At 35.8% G+C, this 22,080-nt stretch overlaps 14 non-coding genes across 14 annotated transcripts; all 14 read right to left on the bottom strand.

Moving 5' to 3' along the window:
- Positions 1-149: 149 nt before the first annotated feature.
- On the bottom strand, positions 150-221 carry trnac-gca (transfer RNA cysteine (anticodon GCA)). Its single transcript has one exon. It is a non-coding gene; the product is annotated as a tRNA-Cys (tRNA).
- A 164-nt stretch (positions 222-385) lies between these two features.
- trnac-gca (transfer RNA cysteine (anticodon GCA)) lies at positions 386-457 on the bottom strand. The gene has a single exon. It is a non-coding gene; the product is annotated as a tRNA-Cys (tRNA).
- A 7,466-nt stretch (positions 458-7,923) lies between these two features.
- Positions 7,924-7,995, bottom strand: trnac-gca (transfer RNA cysteine (anticodon GCA)). Its single transcript has one exon. It is a non-coding gene; the product is annotated as a tRNA-Cys (tRNA).
- A 643-nt stretch (positions 7,996-8,638) lies between these two features.
- On the bottom strand, positions 8,639-8,710 carry trnac-gca (transfer RNA cysteine (anticodon GCA)). Its single transcript has one exon. It is a non-coding gene; the product is annotated as a tRNA-Cys (tRNA).
- A 1,121-nt stretch (positions 8,711-9,831) lies between these two features.
- On the bottom strand, positions 9,832-9,903 carry trnac-gca (transfer RNA cysteine (anticodon GCA)). Its single transcript has one exon. It is a non-coding gene; the product is annotated as a tRNA-Cys (tRNA).
- A 646-nt stretch (positions 9,904-10,549) lies between these two features.
- On the bottom strand, positions 10,550-10,621 carry trnac-gca (transfer RNA cysteine (anticodon GCA)). The gene has a single exon. It is a non-coding gene; the product is annotated as a tRNA-Cys (tRNA).
- A 403-nt stretch (positions 10,622-11,024) lies between these two features.
- trnac-gca (transfer RNA cysteine (anticodon GCA)) lies at positions 11,025-11,096 on the bottom strand. The gene has a single exon. It is a non-coding gene; the product is annotated as a tRNA-Cys (tRNA).
- A 638-nt stretch (positions 11,097-11,734) lies between these two features.
- Positions 11,735-11,806, bottom strand: trnac-gca (transfer RNA cysteine (anticodon GCA)). Its single transcript has one exon. It is a non-coding gene; the product is annotated as a tRNA-Cys (tRNA).
- A 401-nt stretch (positions 11,807-12,207) lies between these two features.
- Positions 12,208-12,279, bottom strand: trnac-gca (transfer RNA cysteine (anticodon GCA)). Its single transcript has one exon. It is a non-coding gene; the product is annotated as a tRNA-Cys (tRNA).
- A 628-nt stretch (positions 12,280-12,907) lies between these two features.
- On the bottom strand, positions 12,908-12,979 carry trnac-gca (transfer RNA cysteine (anticodon GCA)). Its single transcript has one exon. It is a non-coding gene; the product is annotated as a tRNA-Cys (tRNA).
- Positions 12,980-14,098: 1,119 nt separating this feature from the next.
- trnac-gca (transfer RNA cysteine (anticodon GCA)) lies at positions 14,099-14,172 on the bottom strand. Its single transcript has one exon. It is a non-coding gene; the product is annotated as a tRNA-Cys (tRNA).
- Positions 14,173-20,510: 6,338 nt separating this feature from the next.
- trnac-gca (transfer RNA cysteine (anticodon GCA)) lies at positions 20,511-20,582 on the bottom strand. Its single transcript has one exon. It is a non-coding gene; the product is annotated as a tRNA-Cys (tRNA).
- Positions 20,583-21,463: 881 nt separating this feature from the next.
- On the bottom strand, positions 21,464-21,535 carry trnac-gca (transfer RNA cysteine (anticodon GCA)). The gene has a single exon. It is a non-coding gene; the product is annotated as a tRNA-Cys (tRNA).
- Positions 21,536-21,701: 166 nt separating this feature from the next.
- Positions 21,702-21,773, bottom strand: trnac-aca (transfer RNA cysteine (anticodon ACA)). The gene has a single exon. It is a non-coding gene; the product is annotated as a tRNA-Cys (tRNA).
- Positions 21,774-22,080: the final 307 nt, after the last annotated feature.

Genomic DNA, 22,080 nt, shown 5'->3' with positions numbered 1-22,080 from the left:
TAGCAAAGAAAGAAAACTCTTTCATAAAGATCTGTCTAAAAATCAATTTTGGAAAAAGAGCGACTGGTCAATCAGTTAGGAAGATCCAACTTAAATGTAGCAACCCGTTATCAAGGTCAGTTACAGACACAAATCCAAGGTCTTGACAAAGGGGGCACCCGGATTTGAACCAGGGACCTCTTGATCTGCAGTCAAATGCTCTACCACTGAGTTATACCCCCATGACAACAAGTTTTATTTAGCAAAGAAAGAAAACTCTTTCATAAAGATCTGTTTGAAAATACAATTTCAAAAACCGATTGGTTATGCCATTAGGAAGAGCCAACTTCTATGTACCAACAAAGGGTAAACACTAGTAACAGATACAAATCCAAGGTCTTACCAAAGGGGGCACCCCGATTTGAACCGGGGACCTCTTGATCTGCAGTCTAATGCTCTACCACTGAGCCATACCCCCATGACAACAAGTTTTATTTAGCAAAGAAAGAAAACTCTTTCATAAATATCTGTCTAAAAATCAATTTTGGAAAAAGAGCGACTGGTCAATCAGTTAGTGTAGTGGTTTTCTTGGTTCTTCTCTTACTAAATCAAACTCAGTCTGGAGGTTATGAATATCAGAAGAATATACTTTATTGTCGACAACAAAGGAGAACTTTCAGGAGACGCCCAGTAGCATCTCTGTCTGAAAAATTCTGCCTCACTCCTGTTCTGGCCTTATTTAAATACCCTTTTACATCTGTTGTTTTCCTTTGTTCTCCATATATTACACAAGATCCCTCCTAGTTTAACCCCTGACCCCAAATTCCACCTCTGACATCTGTTTCCTGAGACACCTCAGGCTTTTTTACCACTCTCTTTTCATCCCTTCTTTTATGACCCCTAGTTGTTTCCTCAGGCCATTTCCTCTTTCCAATTGTTTTAATGGTATGCAAGTCTACAAGCAGATTATACACATATAACCTGAATATATAGATTAACTTCACACTCCAAAGAGCACAAAATCCACCTCATATAATCCCTCCTCTTAAGACTTTAAGTCTTAATATTCTTGCTTTTGGCCCATAGTGCAACTCCATGATCTAGACCTCAGCCATATTACCTAATGACAAATATATGTCACAGTATTATTACAAATGACCAAATCATGTAATTGCACTTTGGAATAGAATCACGCCAAACCTCTGTGTCCTGATCTGACGAGGACACAGTAAAAGACTTGATTCTATTTTGTTGATATCATAAAAAGTAGTATTTTAAGCATACAATTAGTTATCTATTTGCTTCTGGGGGTCATGATTATTTAACATCCAGTAAAGAATAAAACTAAAACAAAAGATAAACATGCACAATCTCCCAATCTAGGGTCACAACAGTTGATCTTCAGCCCAGATACTTTGCGTATCGTAGAGAGCCGCCGTTTTGGGGTAGAGGTTACTAGCACTTAACACCCAAGGCATGGATCCTCTTCATCATCCTCTTCTTTATCTAAACTATACAAATTTTTAGCACTAGTTCATCTTTTTGACCCTAAATCTGGCACATACTTGCGAGCATTCTTTGTTTCGTTCTAGCCTTAAAAAGTGTTGATAGAGACTTTATGTTGAGAGTCTATAACCTGAAGTTGTGGTGATTATCATCACTTGAATTTGTGGCACCTTCTGTATTTCTCACTCAGGTATATAATCAAAATTACTCTTTTAACTGTTCTGATGAACTGCTTCTGCCACACTTTGCACTTCGTTGAGCTTCAAGATTTTCTGCCTCCTCTGTTTCCCGTTAGCTTTCTCTTGCTGGAGCTTTTTTCTTTGGCTGTCTTGTGCTGTGGTCCAGATGGTATCCAGTTGATGGCATCCCCTTTGGTAACCTTGGCATAAGGTCCATTTCTCCTGATTTCACTCCAGAAAACCTCAGATATACTCGATCACCGGATTAATCTCCTGCTTCTGGTCCTTTCTGGTTTCCTGTACAGATATTGCTTTGCACATGGCAGTTAGTTTCCTCATAAAAGACCAAACTTCTTTCTAATGCATTATAAATGTTCTCCAAACATTCCACAAGGTTAAATACGAGATTACATGTAAGGGTAGACCCAATAGTATTTCATGCAATGTTAGTTGCTTGTTTCTGTCAGTTTTCATGCAATCACTTATTAATGCAAAAGGTATATTATTTTAACACATCTTGTTAAACTAGGCCTTGAAGGATCATCTTCAGCTCTTTCAATCATTCCTTACAATTATGTGTAATTTCTCAATTTTCTTTATTTCCAATACTTTATCAATACATTTACTTATCTATTCACTGAATCACATATCCACTTATTTATCTACTTAATTACCTTTATTCACTTTAATTGACTTTAAGTACTCTAATTTATTTTTCAATATAGACACATTAAACTTATTTCTAAAGGTATTGCAAATCTGAGACTTCTCTTGTCTTAAATGTAATAACTGTTCCTTCTTCCCTGCTGTGCTAATGGAATTACCTTCACTCATCTACCACAACTGCCATGCCCAAAAACTTGTATATGTATAAGTTAATTTTATCATTTCACAACATCCACTATGAAGTTCTTGAATAACCCATTAGATCTATTGTTGTTCCTCTACTCACATTCTACTTTGCACAAATGTCACATGTGGACAACAATTCAGTAATCACTGCATTTTAAAAAGGCGATCATTTTTTCAAATAATTTTACTTGCTGCTTAATTTTCCTTATCACTTCACCCATGATTCAAACCATGTACATCTCAAATGCCAATATCTAGAAATGCTGTTGCCTCAACAATCTGTTCTTTGTATGTATTACATAAACCTTATTTGTCTTTTTCGTTCACCTCTAATGCTACATGTATTGTTCATAAAGACTAGTACGTTGTTTAATTTGTACTATCATCTAATTGAGGTTGTGACTCTATACTAGTGTTATACCTGCTACCTTATTTTCTTTCATGTAAAATCAATTTTTTATTTATCAGCTTACTTGCAGATAACTAAATCCTACACATTACAATATCCATCACGAAATAATCTAAATCCTTTTATGCATTTTAATGTATGTATAACAGCCTATTTACTTTAAGTGTAACCAAGTGTCTACCCTCCTCTGATAATTAACTGAACAGAAATCAATTACTTTAACATATTTGGCATCCAAACTAACAAATGTAAGTGCAACGCGTGTTAGGAACCTCTGCTAAGAAATTCTCTATCACTGACTGTTCTTAAATCATAGATTTTACAACATCTACTTTTGCCTGTTTTGACTAATGCCATCATCAAAAATTAAATTTTAATCAAATCAAAATAAAATCCATTTTATTAGTTACCTACACAATCACAACCAAATTAGAAATGCCATAACATATTTTAATGTTTCTAATATTGTTATGTTCTCAAAAGTTTCAATAATGCCTATTCCAGCATATAACAGACCTGCATCTGGTTAAATTTTAATTAATCCTCCCTATGCTGGCTAATTTTGTTTTCCCTTAATGTCCTGAACTGTTAATCATTATTAAAACTTGCCACCTAAGTAATTTCTTATTTCTGAGCTATTTCTTATTTTGCATTTTATATTAATTAGCATTTTTCACTTTTCAGCATTTTCAGCTCCAATTCCTTACTGCTTTCACATCACATTGTTTGTACATACATTTTTTGTTGTAATTTTCTACCAGTTGACCGAAAAATCACTGGATTTCTTTATAGGTTCCTCTCTATCTGATCTGATTATTCATCTTTAGTCCTTAATCCTTTTTGCTTTTAATTATTATTTCTTCACATATGTAAAACAACCTATTTTCTGTTTTTAAACACTTTTCTCTTTCAAATATTCTTTTAGTACATTTAGAATTGTTACTTTTTGACCTATTCAGTACTGTGAGTTCATTTTACTTTTTTTTTTTTTCATTCCCTTCAAATATAAATCACTTTTCTGTCTTAATCTCTGACATAATTTTTCTCTCAAATCTTGGTTTAGTTTACTCAAAATAAGTTTTCCCTATTTTTTTACTTAAATATTTAATTCCATCAACTTCTAACCCAAATTATTTTTTGTGTTATAAAAGCTGTCTCTTTTTCTTTTATTAGTCACCACCATGCATTATAATTTGTCCTCCTATGTTCAATAATCTCTATGAATTAACCTATGAAAATGAACCAAAATAATTTAACATTCTTCATAATTTATCATTTTAACCTTACACATTTAAAGTTTCATCGTACATTATCATCTGAGACTTTTCTTACAGTTTACATGATACTTTTCTTTTTATCATATTGATAGGAGTCTGATTTGATACAAGAATGGGTAGCTACACTTTTGCTCTTATTTTTGCCCTCTGAGTGGTCACATTGTAGTCAATTTGGACTATAGGTCGACTGCTTTGAGATGGACTGCCAGACTCCCCCTCCTCACACCCTAAGAAGACAACTTGTTCATAGATTGGTGCAGTTTTTCTGTGGTGTCCAGGGCCACAGCTTCCCCCACTCTCTTCCATTGAGCTGTTGTAAAGTTCTGGTGGAGCGCTTTTTCTCTTTGATCAGTTCATCATTAGCTTGTTTGCCTCTTTTTCGTGTCTCTGAACATAAGTAGCCTTTCCAGTCCTCAGTAATTCCTGGGCATGCAGTGTCTGCCTCACTGCTTTCACAAATGTCCACAGCCAACAGTTTGTCCATTGTGTTTTTCAAACACCTTTTCCATTTGCCAGTGCACTCAGAGATGTCTAGTAGGTAAGAGACCACAGTCCCCCAAAGTCCATCCCTTTGTCCTCCTAATTAATATATGGAATTGAGCTAATGACCTATAAAAGTATTTTCTTCTTTCCCATTTTTTTTTCCATCAAATGGAGACTCCTCTCATCTATTTTCTCTCCTTACGGTTTTAACAGTTTATTTTCTCTAATTCATAATCATTTTACCATATGTAAATATGTTTAATTTTCTATTTCTTTAGTGTTATTCTAATAAATTTCTTTAGCTCCAGATTGTGTTTCACTTTACATTTCTCCTCATCTATGCTAGTGTTCCTTTACTAACCGGTCATTTTTACATCGAATTTTAGTTTCCCTAACATTTTCTATGCTCAGTTTCTATTTTCTCACTGCTTGCATCAAATGTTTCTTCTGTTTGCCATTTGTCATTATCTTATCTTTTTTTTTCTCTGCCACGTATTTTAGTATTGCATTTTTTATTTCCATATATGTTTTTCCATACTTGTTTTAATTCAGTAGTATTACATGGTGGCCCAATATCTGATATAACCATTCAAAATCATTACTGCTATAGCTCAGGGTTCATATTAATAATTAAATTCACCTATTTATTTACTAAAAGCATTTTTCATTTTTGAAGTGCAATGCATAATTATCAATTTAGCTTCTTACTGCATAGACTTTTAAATGTATTTTTTAACTCACTCTAACGCATTCTTTAACATTTACCTAGCTTCTATGATTTTCATCTGAATCACTTTACTTCACTACAAATAAATGACATAGCTGATTTTGAGAAAGATGAAACAAACATTTGTATTGCCCTTAAATACAAACAAATTCTCTAAAGTCAATTATTTCTTCAAATTGTTACTGCTTTTTACTTTTTATCTTATCTGTTCAATGTGCCTATATTGTAAGTATTTTTTAAACATCTAATTTTATCTATGAAACAGTGGACTTATTTTTTCTATTTCTATTTTATTCTTTTTCCTTTCCGTAATTTGAGCTTTTAGCTCTTAGGTTTTCTTATACATTTCTTATACATTTTAAAGCTTACACATTTTCTAATTAAATCTTCAGTTAATCAATATTAATTTTTCAAGTTTTCTTTTTCTTTCTTATTCTCAATCAAAGAACTAACTTATATGTTATTTATCCATACTTATTTAGTAAATCTATTTTTTTATTACTACATTCTTTTACTCCATATTACCTTTATCTCTATATACAGTATATTGATCATTATGGCTTTATTTATTCTTTTTCATTAGTAGAGTTTCAAACTCTTTTCTATATAATATAACTCTATTATTAGTACTTCCTCATTTCATTTATCTTACTATACTACTTTATAATATATCTATTCAGTAATAACTTATATTCTATCCACAATTATGTTAAAGTCTATGTCATTATTATATCTATAGTTTGATCTCCTCTCTTTTACTTTCCTCTTCTCTATTTCCCTAGTGCTGTAAATAGACATAATCTATTGTTCACACATGGACACCATAAATCTCTCTCTTACCCCCATCCTGGAGCAGACTGTCTTTCACTCATTGCTATGTCAGGAATTTCAGTTCACTCTGCCTATTGTTCTTTTTTTAACATATTCAAACTTAAAACACAAAGATAATTTCAGGAAAATGTTTAACTATTATATTATTCTGCCTTTTACTCTGTGTCTTTCAAATGCAACATGTTCCATTAGTTTTGATTTAAGAGACTCCTCTCTTTATATCATAATCTCTTCTCTTAAACTGCATCAATCACTATTCCTATTGTTCTTTAAATCACACCACACATATGCAGCCCTCCTTTTATATTATAATATACTATAATCATTATTTTAACCTACTTCTTATTGAAAACATACTTTTAAACACATTCACACTTCTAATCTTATTACTTTTCCTCTTCTCATTCACTCCTCTCCTCCACTCAGTGTAACAGGAGCTGCATCCCCCCATCCTCATTCCATTCAAGGAGGAGGAAGGCAGTCTTCTCTGCCCACCAATGTGGACTATTTTGCCACAATCTGAAGCAGCAAATACACAAACACTTCAATTAAATAAATACTCTACACTACACTCCTCTTGAGTGACCTGTCCGAGCAGCCCTCTAACCTTAGAGCGGTAACCACAGGCTTTCGCCTACCCATGCAGCCCTTTGTTTATCTCCTCAAACAAAGCGGTATCGTAGGTCTTAGCGTGCATCTCTCTACTTTAATCTGCTTTAATCTCTTAACTGTTACCACACATTAAGGACTCTCTCTTAAAACTTATAAATGCTCTATGCATATCTTACATCATTAATAATTTCCCAAATCTGGGTAACAGTTACTAGTTAATGTTTATCCTATCCATCAAGGCCCTCTTAGGAAAACACAGATCATTTGCATGCAAATTACTCTTTTTCTTCTGTTATTCAAAACCCCATTTTTCTTTAATATCTTTTTTACATTTACTTTTAATTCTTTAAAGCTGGAGAAACAGTTCAAGTGTATTTACCTGTACAAGCAGGTCCTGGCAGAAAAAACACAAACTAATAATCATAAAATCACTTACCGTTTTTTTTATTGTGGCCACATATTTGTGTTTTCTCTCCAGTCCAGCATGCACAGTAACACCAGTCCTGCTCCTTTCCAGCCCACCCAGAGGGACGCCAAATGTAGTGGTTTTCTTGGTTCTTCTCTTACTAAATCAAACTCAGTCTGGAGGTTATGAATATCAGAAGAATATACTTTATTGTCGACAACAAAGGAGAACTTTCAGGAGACGCCCAGTAGCATCTCTGTCTGAAAAATTCTGCCTCACTCCTGTTCTGGCCTTATTTAAATACCCTTTTACATCTGTTGTTTTCCTTTGTTCTCCATATATTACACAAGATCCCTCCTAGTTTAACCCCTGACCCCAAATTCCACCTCTGACATCTGTTTCCTGAGACACCTCAGGCTTTTTTACCACTCTCTTTTCATCCCTTCTTTTATGACCCCTAGTTGTTTCCTCAGGCCATTTCCTCTTTCCAATTGTTTTAATGGTATGCAAGTCTACAAGCAGATTATACACATATAACCTGAATATATAGATTAACTTCACACTCCAAAGAGCACAAAATCCACCTCATTAGGAAGATCCAACTTCAATGTAGCAACCCATTATCAAGGTAAGTTACAGACACAAATCCAAGGTCTTGACAAAGGGGGTACCCGGATTTGAACCAGGGACGTCTTGATCTGCAGTCAAATGCTCTACCACTGAGTTATAACCCCATGACAACAAGTTTTATTTAGCAAAGAAAGAAAACTCTTTCATAAAGATCTGTCTGAAAATCAATTTTGGAAAGAAAGCAACTGGTCAATCAGATAGGAAGATCCAACTTCAAAGTAGCAACCCGCGGTCAAGGTAAGTTACGGACACAAATCTAAGGTCTTGACAAAAGGGAGCACCCAGACTTGACTTGGGGTTCTCTTGATCAGCAGTCAAATGCTCTACCACTGAGCTATACTCCCACGACAATAATTTTGATTTAGCAAAACAAGAAAACTCTTTCATAAAGATCTGTTTGAAAATCCAATTTCAAAAACCGATTGGTTATGCCATTAGGAAGAGCCAACTTCTATGTACCAACAAAAGGTAAACACTAGTAACAGATACAAATCCAAGGTCTTGCCAAAGGAGGCACCCGGATTTGAACTGGGAACCTCTTCATCTGCAGTCAAATGCTCTACCACTGAGCTATAACCCCAAGACAAACAGTTTGGTATAGCAAAGAAAGAAAACTCTTTCATAAAGATCTGTCTGAAAATCAATTTTGGAAAAAAAGCGACTGGTCAATCAGTTAGGAAGATCCAACTTTAATGTAGCAACCCGTTATAAAGGTAAGTTACAGACACAAATCCAAGGTCTTGACAAAGGAGACACCCGGATTTGAACCAGGGACCTCTTGATCTGCAGTCAAATGTTCTCCCACTGAGCTATACCCCCATGACAAAAATTTTTAGTATAGCAAAGAAAGAAAACTCTTTCATAAAGATCTGTCTGAAAATCAATTTTGGAAAGAAAGCAACTGGTCAATCAGATAGGAAGATCCAACTTCAAAGTAGCAACCCAGGGTCCAGGTAAGTTACGGACACAAATCTAAGGTCTTGAAAAAGGGAGCACACGGATTTGAACCAGGGACCTCTTCATCTGCAGTCAAATGCTCTACCACTGAGCTATACCTCAAGACAAACAGTTTGGTATAGCAAAGAAAGAAAACTCTTTCATAAAGATCTGTCTGAAAATCAATTTTGGAAAAAAAGCGACTGGTCAATCAGTTAGGAAGATCCAACTTCAAAGTAGCAACCCGGGGTCAATGGAAGCTACGGACACAAATCCAAGGTCTTGACAAAGGGGGCACCCGGACTTGACTTGGGTATGTCTTGATCTGCAGTCAAGTGTTCTCCCACTGAGCTATACCCCCATGACAAAAAGTTTGGTATAGCAAAGAAAGAAAACTCTTTCGTAAAGATCTGTCTGAAAATCAAATTTGGAAAGAAAGCAACTGGTCAATCAGATAGGAAGATCCAACTTCAAAGTAGCAACCCGGGGTCAAGGTAAGTTACGGACACAAATCTAAGGTCTTGACAAAAGGGAGCACACAGACTTGACTTGGGGTTCTCTTGATCAGCAGTCAAATGCTCTACCACTGAGCTATACTCCCACGACAATAATTTTGATTTAGCAAAACAAGAAAACTCTTTCATAAAGATCTGTTTGAAAATCCAATTTCAAAAACCGATTGGTTATGCCATTAGGAAGAGCCAACTTCTATGTACCAACAAAGGGTAAACACTAGTAACAGATACAAATCCAAGGTCTTGCCAAAGGAGGCACCCGGATTTGAACTGGGAACCTCTTCATCTGCAGTCAAATGCTCTACCACTGAGCTATAACCCCAAGACAAACAGTTTGGTATAGCAAAGAAAGAAAACTCTTTCATAAAGATCTGTCTGAAAATCAATTTTGGAAAAAAAGCGACTGGTCAATCAGTTAGGAAGATCCAACTTCAATGTAGCAACCCGTTATCAAGGTAAGTTACAGACACAAATCCAAGGTCTTGACAAAGGAGACACCCGGATTTGAACCAGGGACCTCTTGAACTGCAGTCAAATGTTCTCCCACTGAGCTATACCCCCATGACAAAAATTTTTAGTATAGCAAAGAAAGAAAACTCTTTCATAAAGATCTGTCTGAAAATCAATTTTGGAAAGAAAGCAACTGGTCAATTAGATAGGAAGATCCAACTTCAAAGTAGCAACCCGGGGTCCAGGTGAGTTACGGACACAAATCTAAGGTCTTGAAAAAGGGGGCACACGGATTTGAACCGGGGACCTCTTCATCTGCAGTCAAATGCTCTACCACTGAGCTATACCTCAAGACAAACAGTTTGGTATAGCAAAGAAAGAAAACTCTTTCATAAAGATCTGTCTGAAAATCAATTTTGGAAAAAAAGCAACTGGTCAATCAGATAGGAAGATCCAACTTCAAAGTAGCAACCCGGGGTCCAGGTAAGTTACGGACACAAATCTAAGATCTTGACAAAGGGGGCACCCGGACTTGACTTGGGGTTCTCTTGATCTGCAGTCAAATGTTCTCCCACTGAGCTATACCCCCTATGACAACAAGTTTTATTTAGCAAAGAAAGAAAACTCTTTCATAAAGATCTGTCTAAAAATCAATTCTGGAAAAAGAGCGACTGGTCAATCAGTTAGGAAGATCCAACTTCATTGTAGCAACCCGTTATTATGGTAAGTTACAGACACAAATCCAAGGTCTTGTCAAAGGGGGTACCCGGATTTGAACCAGGGACCTCTTGATCTGCAGTCAAATGCTCTACCACTGAGTTATACCCCTTTGACAACAAGTTTTATTTAGCAAAGAAAGAAAACTCTTTCATAAAGATCTGTCTGAAAATCAATTTTGGAAAAAAAGCGACTGGTCAATCAGTTAGGAAGATCCAACTTCATAGTAGCAACCCGGGGTCAATGTAAGCTATGGACACAAATCCAAGGTCTTGACAAAGGGGGCACCCGGACTTGACTTGGGTATGTCTTGATATGCAGTCAAGTGTTCTCCCACTGAGCTATAGCCCCATTACAACAATTATGATTTAACAAAACAAGAAAACTCTTTCATCAAGATCTGTTTGAAAATCCAATTTCAAAAACCAATTGGTTATGCCGTTAGGAAGAGCCAACTTCTATGTACCAACAAAGGGTAAACACAAGTAACAGATACAAATCCAAGGTCTTGCCAAAGAGGGCACCCGGATTTGAACCGGGGACCTCTTGATCTGCAGTCAAATGCTCTACCACTGAGCTATACCCCCATGACAACAAGTTTGATTTAGCAAAGAAAGAAAACTCTTTCATAAAGATCTGTTTGAAAATGCAATTTCAAAAACCGATTGGTCATGCCGTTAGGAAGAGCCAACTTCTATGTACCAACAAAGGGTAAACACAAGTAACAGATACAAATACAAGGTCTTGCCAAAGGGGGCACCCGTATTTGAACTGGGAACCTCTTCATCTGCAGTCAAATGCTCTACCACTGAGCTATACCACAAAACAAACAGTTTGGTATAGCAAAGAAAGAAAACTCTTTCATAAAGATCTGTCTGAAAATCAATTTTGGAAAAAAAGCGACTGGTCAATCAGTTAGGAAGATCCAACTTCAAAGTAGCAACCCGGGGTCAATGTAAGCTACTGACACAAATCCAAGGTCTTGACAAAGGGGGCACCCGGACTTGACTTGGGTATGTCTTGATCTGCAGTCAAGTGTTCTCCCACTGAGCTATATCCCCATGACAACAATTTTGATTTAGCAAAACAAGAAAACTCTTTCATCAAGATCTGTTTGAAAATCCATTTTCAAAAACCGATTGGTTATGCCGTTAGGAAGAGCCAACTTCTATGTACCAACAAAGGGTAAACACAAGTAACAGATACAAATCCAAGGTCTTGCCAAAGGGGGCACCCGGATTTGAACCGGGGACCTCTTGATCTGCAGTCAAAAGCTCTACCATTGAGCTATACCCCCATGACAACAAGCGTTATTTAGCAAAGAAAGAAAACTCTTTCATAAAGATCTGTTTGAAAACGCAATTTCAAAAACCGATTGGTCATGCCGTTAGGAAGAGCCAACTTCTATGTACCAACAAAGGGTAAACACAAGTAACAGATACAAATCCAAGGTCTTGCCAATGGGGGCACCCGGATTTGAACTGGGAACCTCTTCATCTGCAGTCAAATGCTCTACCACTGAGCTATAAGTTAAGACAAACAGTTTTGTATAGCAAAGAAAGAAAACTCTTTCATAAAGATCTGTCTGAAAATCAATTTTGGAAAAATGCGACTGGTCAATCAATTAGGAAGATCCAACTTCAATGTAGCAACCCTTTATCAAGGTAAGTTACAGACACAAATCCAAGGTCTTGACAAAGGGGACACCCGGATTTGAACCAGGGACCTCTTGATCTGCAGTCAAATGTTCTCCCACTGAGCTATACCCCCATGACAAAAAGTTTGTTATAGCAAAGAAAGAAAACTCTTTCATAAAGATCTGTCTGAAAATCAATTTTGGAAAGAAAGCAACTGGTCAATCAGATAGGAAGATCCAACTTCAAAGTAGCAACCCGGGGTCCAGGTAAGTTACGGACACAAATCTAAGATCTTGACAAAGGGGGCACCCGGACTTGACTTGGGGTTCTTTTGATCTGCAGTCAAATGTTCTCCCACTGAGCTATACCCCCATGACAACAATTTTGATTTAGCAAAACAAGAAAACTCTTTCATAAAGATCTGTTTGAAAACCGATTGGTCATGCCGTTAGGAAGAGCCAACTTCTATGCACCAACCCAGGGTAAACATAAGCAACAGATACAAATCCGAGGTCTTACCAAAGGGGGCACCCCGATTTGAACCGGGGACCTCTTGATCTGCAGTCAAATGCTCTACCACTGAGCTTTACCCTCATGACAACAAGTTTTATTTAGCAAAGAAAGAAAACTCTTTCATAAAGATCTGTCTAAAAATCAATTTTGGCAAAAGAGCGACTGGTCAATCAGTTAGGAAGATCCAACTTCAATGTAGCAACCCGTTATCAAGGTAAGTTACAGACACAAATCCAAGGTCTTGACAAAGGGGGCATCCGGATTTGAACCAGGGACCTCTTGATCTGCAGTCAAATGCTCTACCACTGAGCTATACCCCCAAGACAATGAGTTTGGAATAGCAAAGAAAAAAAACTCTTTCACAAAGATCTGTCTGAAAATCAATTTTTGAAAAACAAGCGACTGGTCAATCAGTTAGGAAGATCCAACTTCAAAGTAGCAACTCGGGGTCAAGGTAAGTTACGGATACAAATCCAAGGTCATGACAAAGGGGGCACACGGATTTAAACCGGGGACCTCTTGATCTGCAGTCAAATATTCTCCGACTGAGCTATACACCTATGACAACTATTTTGATTTAGCAAAACAAGAAAACTCTTTCATAAAGACCTGTTTGAAAATCCAATTTTAAAAACCGATTGGTCATGCCGTTAGGAAGAGCCAACTTCTATGCACAAACCCAGGGTAAACACAAGTAACAGATACAAATCCAAGGTCTTGCCAAAGGGGGCACCCGGATTTGAACTTGGATCCTCTTCATCTGCAGTCAAATGCTCTACCACTGAGCTATACCCCCAAGACAAACAGATTGGTATAGCAAAGAAAGAAAACTCTTTCAGAAAGATCTGTCTGAAAATCAATTTTGGAAAAAAAGCAACTGGTCAATCAGTTAGGAAGATCCAACTTCAAAGTAGCAACCCGGGGTCAAGGTAAGCTACGGACACAAATCCACGGTCTTGACAAAGGGGGCACCCGGACTTGACTTGGGTATGTCTTGATCTGCAGTCAAGTGTTCTCCCACTGAGCTATACCCCCATGACAACAATTTTGTTTTAGCAAAACAAGAAAACTCTTTCATCAAGATCTGTTTGAAAATTCAATTTCAAAAACCGATTGGTCATGCCGTTAGGAAGAGCCAACTTCTATGCACCAACCCAGGGTAAACATAAGTAACAGATACAAATTCGAGGTCTTACCAAAGGGGGCACCCCGATTTGAACCGGGGACCTCTTGATCTGCAGTCAATTGCTCTACCACTGAGCTATAGCCCCATGACAACAAGTTTTATTTAGCAAAGAAAGAAAACTCTTTCATAAAGATCTGTCTAAAAAATCAATTTTGGCAAAAGAGCGACTGGTCAATCAGTTAGGAAGATCCAACTTCAATGTAGCAACCCGTTATCAAGGTAAGTTACAGACACAAATCCAAGGTCTTGACAAAGGGGGCATCCCCGGATTTGAACCAGGGACCTCTTGATCTGCAGTCAAATGCTCTACCACTGAGCTATACCCCCAAGACAATGAGTTTGGAATAGCAAAGAAAAAAAACTCTTTCACAAAGATCTGTCTGAAAATCAATTTTTGAAAAACAAGCGACTGGTCAATCAGTTAGGAAGATCCAACTTCAAAGTAGCAACTCGGGGTCAAGGTAAGTTACGGATACAAATCCAAGGTCTTGACAAAGGGGGCACACGGATTTAAACCGGGGACCTCTTGATCTGCAGTCAAATATTCTCCGACTGAGCTATACACCTATGACAACTATTTTGATTTAGCAAAACAAGAAAACTCTTTCATAAAGACCTGTTTGAAAATCCAATTTTAAAAACCAATTGGTCATGCCGTTAGGAAGAGCCAACTTCTATGCACAAACCCAGGGTAAACACAAGTAACAGATACAAATCCAAGGTCTTGCCAAAGGGGGCACCCGGATTTGAACTTGGATCCTCTTCATCTGCAGTCAAATGCTCTACCATTTTTTTTTTTTTTTTTTTTTTTTTTTTTTCTTTTTTTTTTTTTTTCTTTATTCAAAAACTTATCACATTAACATTCAAATACTTCAAGAAATTCACAAAACAAACACATTAAAATAAACATTCTTCATAAAATAACATCCTCTTTGGGCATTTTCCACTTTAAACCATTTAAAACATTATACACTTCATTATTAAACACATCATAAAAGCTTGGTAACATATCTTCTCCTTTAAAATACCAGTACAGACTTTTTATGTATCTTTCCATTTTTCGTTTTAGTATATTCCACACATTTAAAACAACTTTGTCCTGTTTTGCTACATTTCTTCTTTCCCACACACATTTTTTTATCATCATTATAAGAAGATTTACAAACTTTTTGTTTTTGTTTTCCATATTCCATCCGAACATCACCAGAGTATTCCATTCCAATTGATCTTCATCCCAGTCTTTTAATAAATCTTTTAGCATTTTTTGGCATTTCATGTAAAAACATTCTAATTCTCTACAGTATAAAAACAGGTGTAAAATTCCTTCATCTTCTTGAAAACAAACCTTACATGTAGCATTTGGTTCTCTCTGTATCTTTGTTAAAATGCACTCAGTAAAAATTGCCTTGTGTCTTATAAAATATTCAGAACATTCCAATCTTGTTTCTATTATTTTCCCTCTAATGTTTTTCCATATATTTTCCTTTTTCACATTATTCAATCTTTGTACCCAAAAGTTATTTGCTATTGGTTCTTGAAATACACTATCTCTAAAATAAACATAAAAGTCTTTCAGTATACAATCTTTAAAATTACAAAGCTTTCCTTTTAAATAGACATGTATGATTTTTTCATTCCCACCTTCTTCCATATTTTCTATTCTTGTAATCCATTCTTTTGGTATGGCACTTTTGACCGTTTCAAGTTTATTTTCTATTTCCTTTACACTGTATTCCTCTTTAGCTTCTTCCATTACGTCTACTATATATTGCTTAGTTAAAAATCCCTTTTTGAATTCATACAGAACATCCCTTATTCTTAAAATCCCTATATCCATCCATTTTTTAAAAAATAGTTCCTTCCCTTCTTTTAAAATACTTTTATTTAAAAACAAAGGTTGATTTAACAAGTTTTCTCTTCCCTTTACTTGGTAAAATACTCCGTCTAAAAATTTCCCCCATGCACTTAAAATTTCTTGATAAAACCCTGGTAACTTTTCCGTCATCCAGTTTTTTGTTTTTAACCAAAGAATGTCTTCTCCTAAGTTAAAATTGCCAACTTTGTTTAAAAAATATTTCATGACCTTTTTCCATTCTGTTGAGTTCTCCTCTTGTAAAAGCTTTTTAATTATTTTCACTCTAAGACAATTCTTCCTTTGTTTAATATCCATCAATCCTATCCCTCCTTCTTCTGTTGCTCCTATTATTGTATTGTACGCAATTCTTGGGGGTTTCCCCTCCCATAAAAAATCTTGAACACACTTTTTCAATCTCGCTTCTATCCAACATGGCATTTCTGTTACATATAATTTATACCATATCTTTGATGTCATTAAAACATTTAATATTAAGGCTTTCCCCTTTAAGCAAAGTTCTCTCATCCTCCAGAAATTTAATCTTGATTCTATTCCTCTTATTAGATCATCCCACATCTTTTCTGTTGCTTTTCTTTCATTTTTACCAATTAAAATTCCTAAAATTTTCAGTTCTTCTACTTCTCTAAATTGAAAACAATCTGTTAAAATATCTGCTTTACCAAACCTCATATATTGTGTTTTATTTTCATTTATTTTGCTTCCTGTTCCCTTACAAAACTCCTGTACTTTTTTCATGGCTTCTTTTACACTCTTTTTCTCCTTCACTATTATTGTTGTATCATCAGCATACTGGTATATTTTTCCTTCATCCTCCTCTTCTTCTATTTTTATTCCTTTAATTTTAGTTTCTTGTTTTATTGCTAACCCTAAAGGTTCTGCAATTAGGGAATATAATAGCGCTGAAAGGGGACATCCTTGTCTAATCGATCTTGTAATTTTAAAACATTCTGTTAAAAAACCATTACATTTTACTTTTGTAAAAGCCCCATTATATAAAATTTTAATCCAATTAATAAAATTCTCTCCAAATCCAAATGTTTTGAGTACATCAAATAAGTAAGTATGTTCGACTCTGTCAAAAGCCTTTTCAAAATCTACACTAATTAAAAAACCATTCATCTTCTTTTCTTGTAAATAATCTATTGTGCTTTTAATACTCATTGTTACATCTGCAATATCTCTCCCTTTTATTGCATATGCTTGGTTTGATTTAATTAATTTAGGCATTACTTCCTTTAATCTATTCGCTAAAACTTTTGCTAAAATCTTTAAATCTGTATTTAACATTGTTATTGGTCTATAATTTTGTAATTCAGTTTTTGCTCCTTTTCTTTTATATATTAACTTCATTAATCCCATCCCCATTCTTTCATTCATCTCTTTACATTTAAAAATTTCTTTAAAAACTTCTTTAAGTATTCCTTTTAAAATCTCTTTAAAAACAATATAAAATTCATTTCCTATTCCATCTATACCTGGACTTTTCTTTTTATTTAGTTGTTTTATTGCAATTTCAATCTCTTCTTCTTCTATTTCTCTGTCACATTCTTTGTTGTCATCTTTTTCTAGTTTTACTTTTATATAATTTAGAATCTTCCTTTCTTTTTCTTCATCAATACCTTTTGCTTTAAATAGATCTTCATAAAAATACTTGATTTCTTCTAGTATTTCTATGTTTCCTTTCGCAATTTTTCCATTCCTCCCTTTAATTTCCTTTAGTATTCCTGCTTTACCTCTTTGCTTCTCTAAATCAAAAAAGAATTTCGTGCATTTTTCCCCTTCTACTGTGTATTTAGATCTGCTCCTCAACATTGCCCCCTTATATTTGTCTTCTTCTAAATCTCGTAATTTTTGCTCTATTTCTTTGATTTTTTCAATGTCTTTATTTTCTTTGTTTAATTCTTTTTCTAAGGATCTTTTAACTTCTTTTTCTGTATACTTTTTACATCTTTGTAGTACTGCGCAATATTTGATTGTGTATTTTCTTATTTGATATTTTGTGTTTTCCCACCATATCCTTTTATCTTCATCATACATTCTATTTTCTTTTTCATTCTCTATTATTTCTTTGACTTTTTGAACATAATCTTGATTTTTTAAAATGGTTGTGTTTAAAATCCAAGTTCCTGGTCCTTTTTGTATGTTTTCTATATTCACTTTAAAATGCAAGAGCTTATGATCACTAAAACTGTTCTCTTCATACTGTATGTTTTCTATAAAATTTTCAATATTTCTAGTACATAAAATAAAATCTATTCTCGTTTGACATATAAAATTCCCCACTATTTGTCTCCTTGAAAACTCTCTTTTTTCTCTATTCCTTTCCCTCCATATATCTATTAAACTATTTTCCTTTATTAACTCATTTAGTTCCTTTCTTCCTATATCCGATTTAAAAACCATTCCATCAGCCATATCTTGTTTTCTAAAAACAGTATTAAAATCTCCCATCATTATTATTTCTTTAAAATCTTTTAATACTTTATTTAAAACCTCAAAATATTCTTTTTTGTCTTTATCTTCTGTTGGTGCATGTATATTTGCTATTATTAATTCATGTCCTTCATAGTTCACCTCTATTACTAAACATTTTCCATAATTATCCCTATACACAATTCTTTTAAAGTTTAAAACATCTTTCCTTATTAAAAAAGCAACACCTCTTCCAGATTTACCATCACCATTATTATATATAATATCCCCTTGCCACAACTTTTTAAAATCATCCATTGCATGTTCTTTCCAGTTTGTTTCCTGTAAACCTATCACTTCCTTGTGTTTACATTTTTCTCTTATTTTCTCAAATTTATCTTTTCCCATCAGTCCCCTTGCATTAAAAGACACACAGTTTAAAACCATTAAAATAAATAAAAATGAAATTAAAAACCTACACATCCTCATTGTCCTTCATCTCCTTCCAACGCTCTCAACCAACAACTTCTTCCGTTAAAAGAGACAAAGATTAAAAGCATTTTAAAATAGATAAAATATTTTAAAAACATCATTTTTCTTCATCTTCTTCCAGTCCCCTTAACACTTCATACCTATTTACATATTTAGCTCTGTTCTTTGTTAAAACTTTTTTCTTTGCCATGTCCAAGTTTGGTTTTACCTTAAAAGTTCTTCTTCTTAAAAATCCTCTTTCCACTTTGTTCTTATCCACATTTTCCATCCTTGTTTCTTCATCATTTGCCATTCCTTCAGCTTGACCAGTCTTTCTTAGTTCCTCTTTTTCCACCGTGCTTAAAAAAGTTTTAAAACTGTCCGATATTTCCATTTGTGACCACTGTCCATCCTGTCCTGATAACTGTACTTCATTCTCTTCATTTTCGTTTTCTCCTTCCTTTTTTTCATTGTTATTCATTTCCTCCTCCATTGTCCTTTCTATTGCTTCATTATCTTCCCTATTGTTGTTTTCTTCATGCACCTGCCGGTCCTGATCTTCTCCTCCTCCTTCCTCTCCTTCCATCCAGCATTCACACTTGTTTAAAAAATTTTTACATTCCGGGCACCTAACAGTGATACAGTCTCTTGCAAAATGCCCCCTTTCCTCGCATTTGTAGCACTTGAATTCTGGACAGTCTTTCAGCATGTGTTCCGGGCTCATGCACAGCCTACAGGTCTTCACCTGATGGCTGTGCATCACCCTGAAGTACTGCGTTCCTTCTGCTGTCTCCATTTTTGTGCTATATGGCAAGGATGCCACCTCTTTAGGGAACCTCACTTTAAGGAACCTTGTTCCGTCTTCTATGTCGGTACCCGGATAAAACCTTCGTTTAATTTTAGATATGGGACAAACTCCCCAAGTATCTAATTTCTCCAGAATTTCCTTATCTTCAAGATAGACCGGCAGGTGCATGAAGGAAACAACAAAATCCCTATTATGAAGCTTTTTAATTTCACAGTTCACCCCGTTTATCATCAGTTTGTCAGTCAATTGTTCACATAATTCTTCTGTTTCCATTGTTAGTTCGTACTCCTTCCCTTGTCTTGGTCTTAAAGCCAGAATTTTTCCATGTCCACACTTTTCAATCACCGCTTTAATAATATCTTCTGCTCTCACTTCCTTTACATCTTCCACATTAATGATAACTGTTGCCTCCTTTAAATACTTTCTTCCACCTACTTGGCTTTTCCGTTGTCCAGCTCGTTGTCCATTTTCCAGTCCGTTGTCTTTAACCATTCTTGTCTCGTCATCCAGTCCTGTTTCATATTCCTTTCGTGTCTCTGCATCCAGTCCAGGGTCGTTTGCCCTCAATCCGTCCTTTGTTTGCTCCATAGCAAAAAAACACACGCCAAAAACCACCCTCCAGCCAGCAAAATGCTGCTGTCAGGTGGTTAAAAAACAAAAATCAAAAACAAAAAAAAACTATATCAGTCCAAAAAAAGTGTAAAACACAAAAAAATAAACAGAAAAAATGGAGGAGAGCCTTCCTCTCCTGACTGCTGCCAGTCACTTCCTTGTTGCACTCTAGCTCCCTCTAGCGTGCTCAGGGTGGTATGGCCGTAAGCGATAACAGATAACAGATACAAATCCAAGGTCTTGCCAAAGGGGGCACCCGGATTTAAACTGGGAACCTCTCCATCTGCAGTCAAATGCTCTACCACTGAGCTATACCCCCATGACAACAAGTTTTATTTAGCAAAGAAAGAAAACTCTTTCATAAAGATCTGTCTAAAAATCAATTTTGGAGAAAGAGCGACTGGTCAATCAGTTAGGAAGTTCCAACTTAAATGTAGCAACCCGTTATCAAGGTAAGTTACAGACACAAACATAAGGTCTTGACAAAGGGGGCAACCGGATTTGAACCGGGGACCTCTTGATCTGCAGTGAAATGCTCTACCACTGAGCTATACCCCCATGACAACAAGTTTTATTTAGCGTAGAAAGAAAACTCTTTCATAAAGATCTGTCTAAAAATCAATTTTGGAAAAAGAGCGACTGGTCAATCAGTTAGGAAGATCCAACTTCAATGTAGCAACCCGTTATCAAGGTAAGTTACAGACACAAATCCAAGGTCTTGACAAAGGGGGCACCCGGATTTGAACCAGGGACCTCTTGATCTTCAGTCAAATATTCTCCCACTGAGCTATACCACCATGACAACAATGTAGATTTAGCAAAACTAGAAAACTCTTTCATAAAGATCTGTCTAAAAATCAATTTTGGAAAAAGAGCGACTGGTCAATCAGTTAGGAAGATCCAACTTCAATGTAGCAACCCGGGGTCAAGGTAAGTTACGGACACAAATCCAAGGTCTTGATAAAGGGGGCACACGGATTTGAACCGGAGACCTCTTGATCTGCAGTCAAATATTCTCCGACTGAGCTATACCCCCATGCCAACAATTTTGATTTAGCAAAACAAGAAAACTCTTTCATCAAGATCTGTTTGAAAATCAATTTTGGAATAAAAGCCACTGGTCAATCAGTTAGGAAGATTCAACTTCAAAGTAGCAACCAGGGGTCAAGGTAAGCTACGGACACAAATCCGAGGTCTTGACAAAGGGGGCACCCAGACTTGACTTGGGTATGTCTTGATCTGCAGTCAAGTGTTCTCCCACTGAGCTATACCCCCATGACAACAATTTTGATTTAGCAAAACAAGAAAACTCTTTCATCAAGATCTGTTTGAAAATCCAATTTCAAAAACCGCTTGGTTATGCCGTTAGGAAGAGCCAACTTCTATGCACCAACCCAGGGTAAACATAAGCAACAGATACAAATATGAGGTCTTACCAAAGGGGGCACCCAGATTTGAACCAAGGACCTCTTGATCTGCAGTCAAATGCTCTACCACTGAGCTATACCCCATGACAACAAGCTGTATTTAGCAAAGAGAGAAAACTCTTTCATAAAGATCTGTCTAAAAATCAATTTTGGAGAAAGAGCGACTGGTCAATCAGTTAGGAAGATCCAACTTCAATGTTGCAACCTGATATCAAGGTAAGTTACAGACACAAATCCGAGGTCTTGACAAAGAGGGCACCCGGATTTGAACCGGGGACCTCTTGATCTGTAGTCAAATGCTCTACCACTGAGCTATACCCCCATGACAACAAGTTTTATTTAGCATAGAAAGAAAACTCTTTCATAAAGATCTGTCTAAAAATCAATTTTGGAAAAAGAGCGACTGGTCAATCAGTTAGGAAGATCCAACTTCAATGTAGCAACCGGTTATCAAGGTAAGTTACAGACACAAATCCAAGGTCTTGACAAAGGGGGCACCCGGATTTGAACCAGGGACCTCTTGATCTTCAGTCAAATATTCTCCCACTGAGCTATACCACCATGACAACATTGTAGATTTAGCAAAACTAGAAAACTCTTTCATAAAGATCTGCCTAAAAATCAATTTT

Source organism: Danio rerio, chromosome 20 (assembly GCF_052040795.2).
Source record: "Danio rerio strain M-AB ecotype USA chromosome 20, GRCz13ab, whole genome shotgun sequence".
NCBI classification, from domain to species: Eukaryota; Metazoa; Chordata; class Actinopteri; order Cypriniformes; family Danionidae; genus Danio; species Danio rerio.
This window is presented reverse-complemented; position numbering and strand designations above follow the sequence as displayed.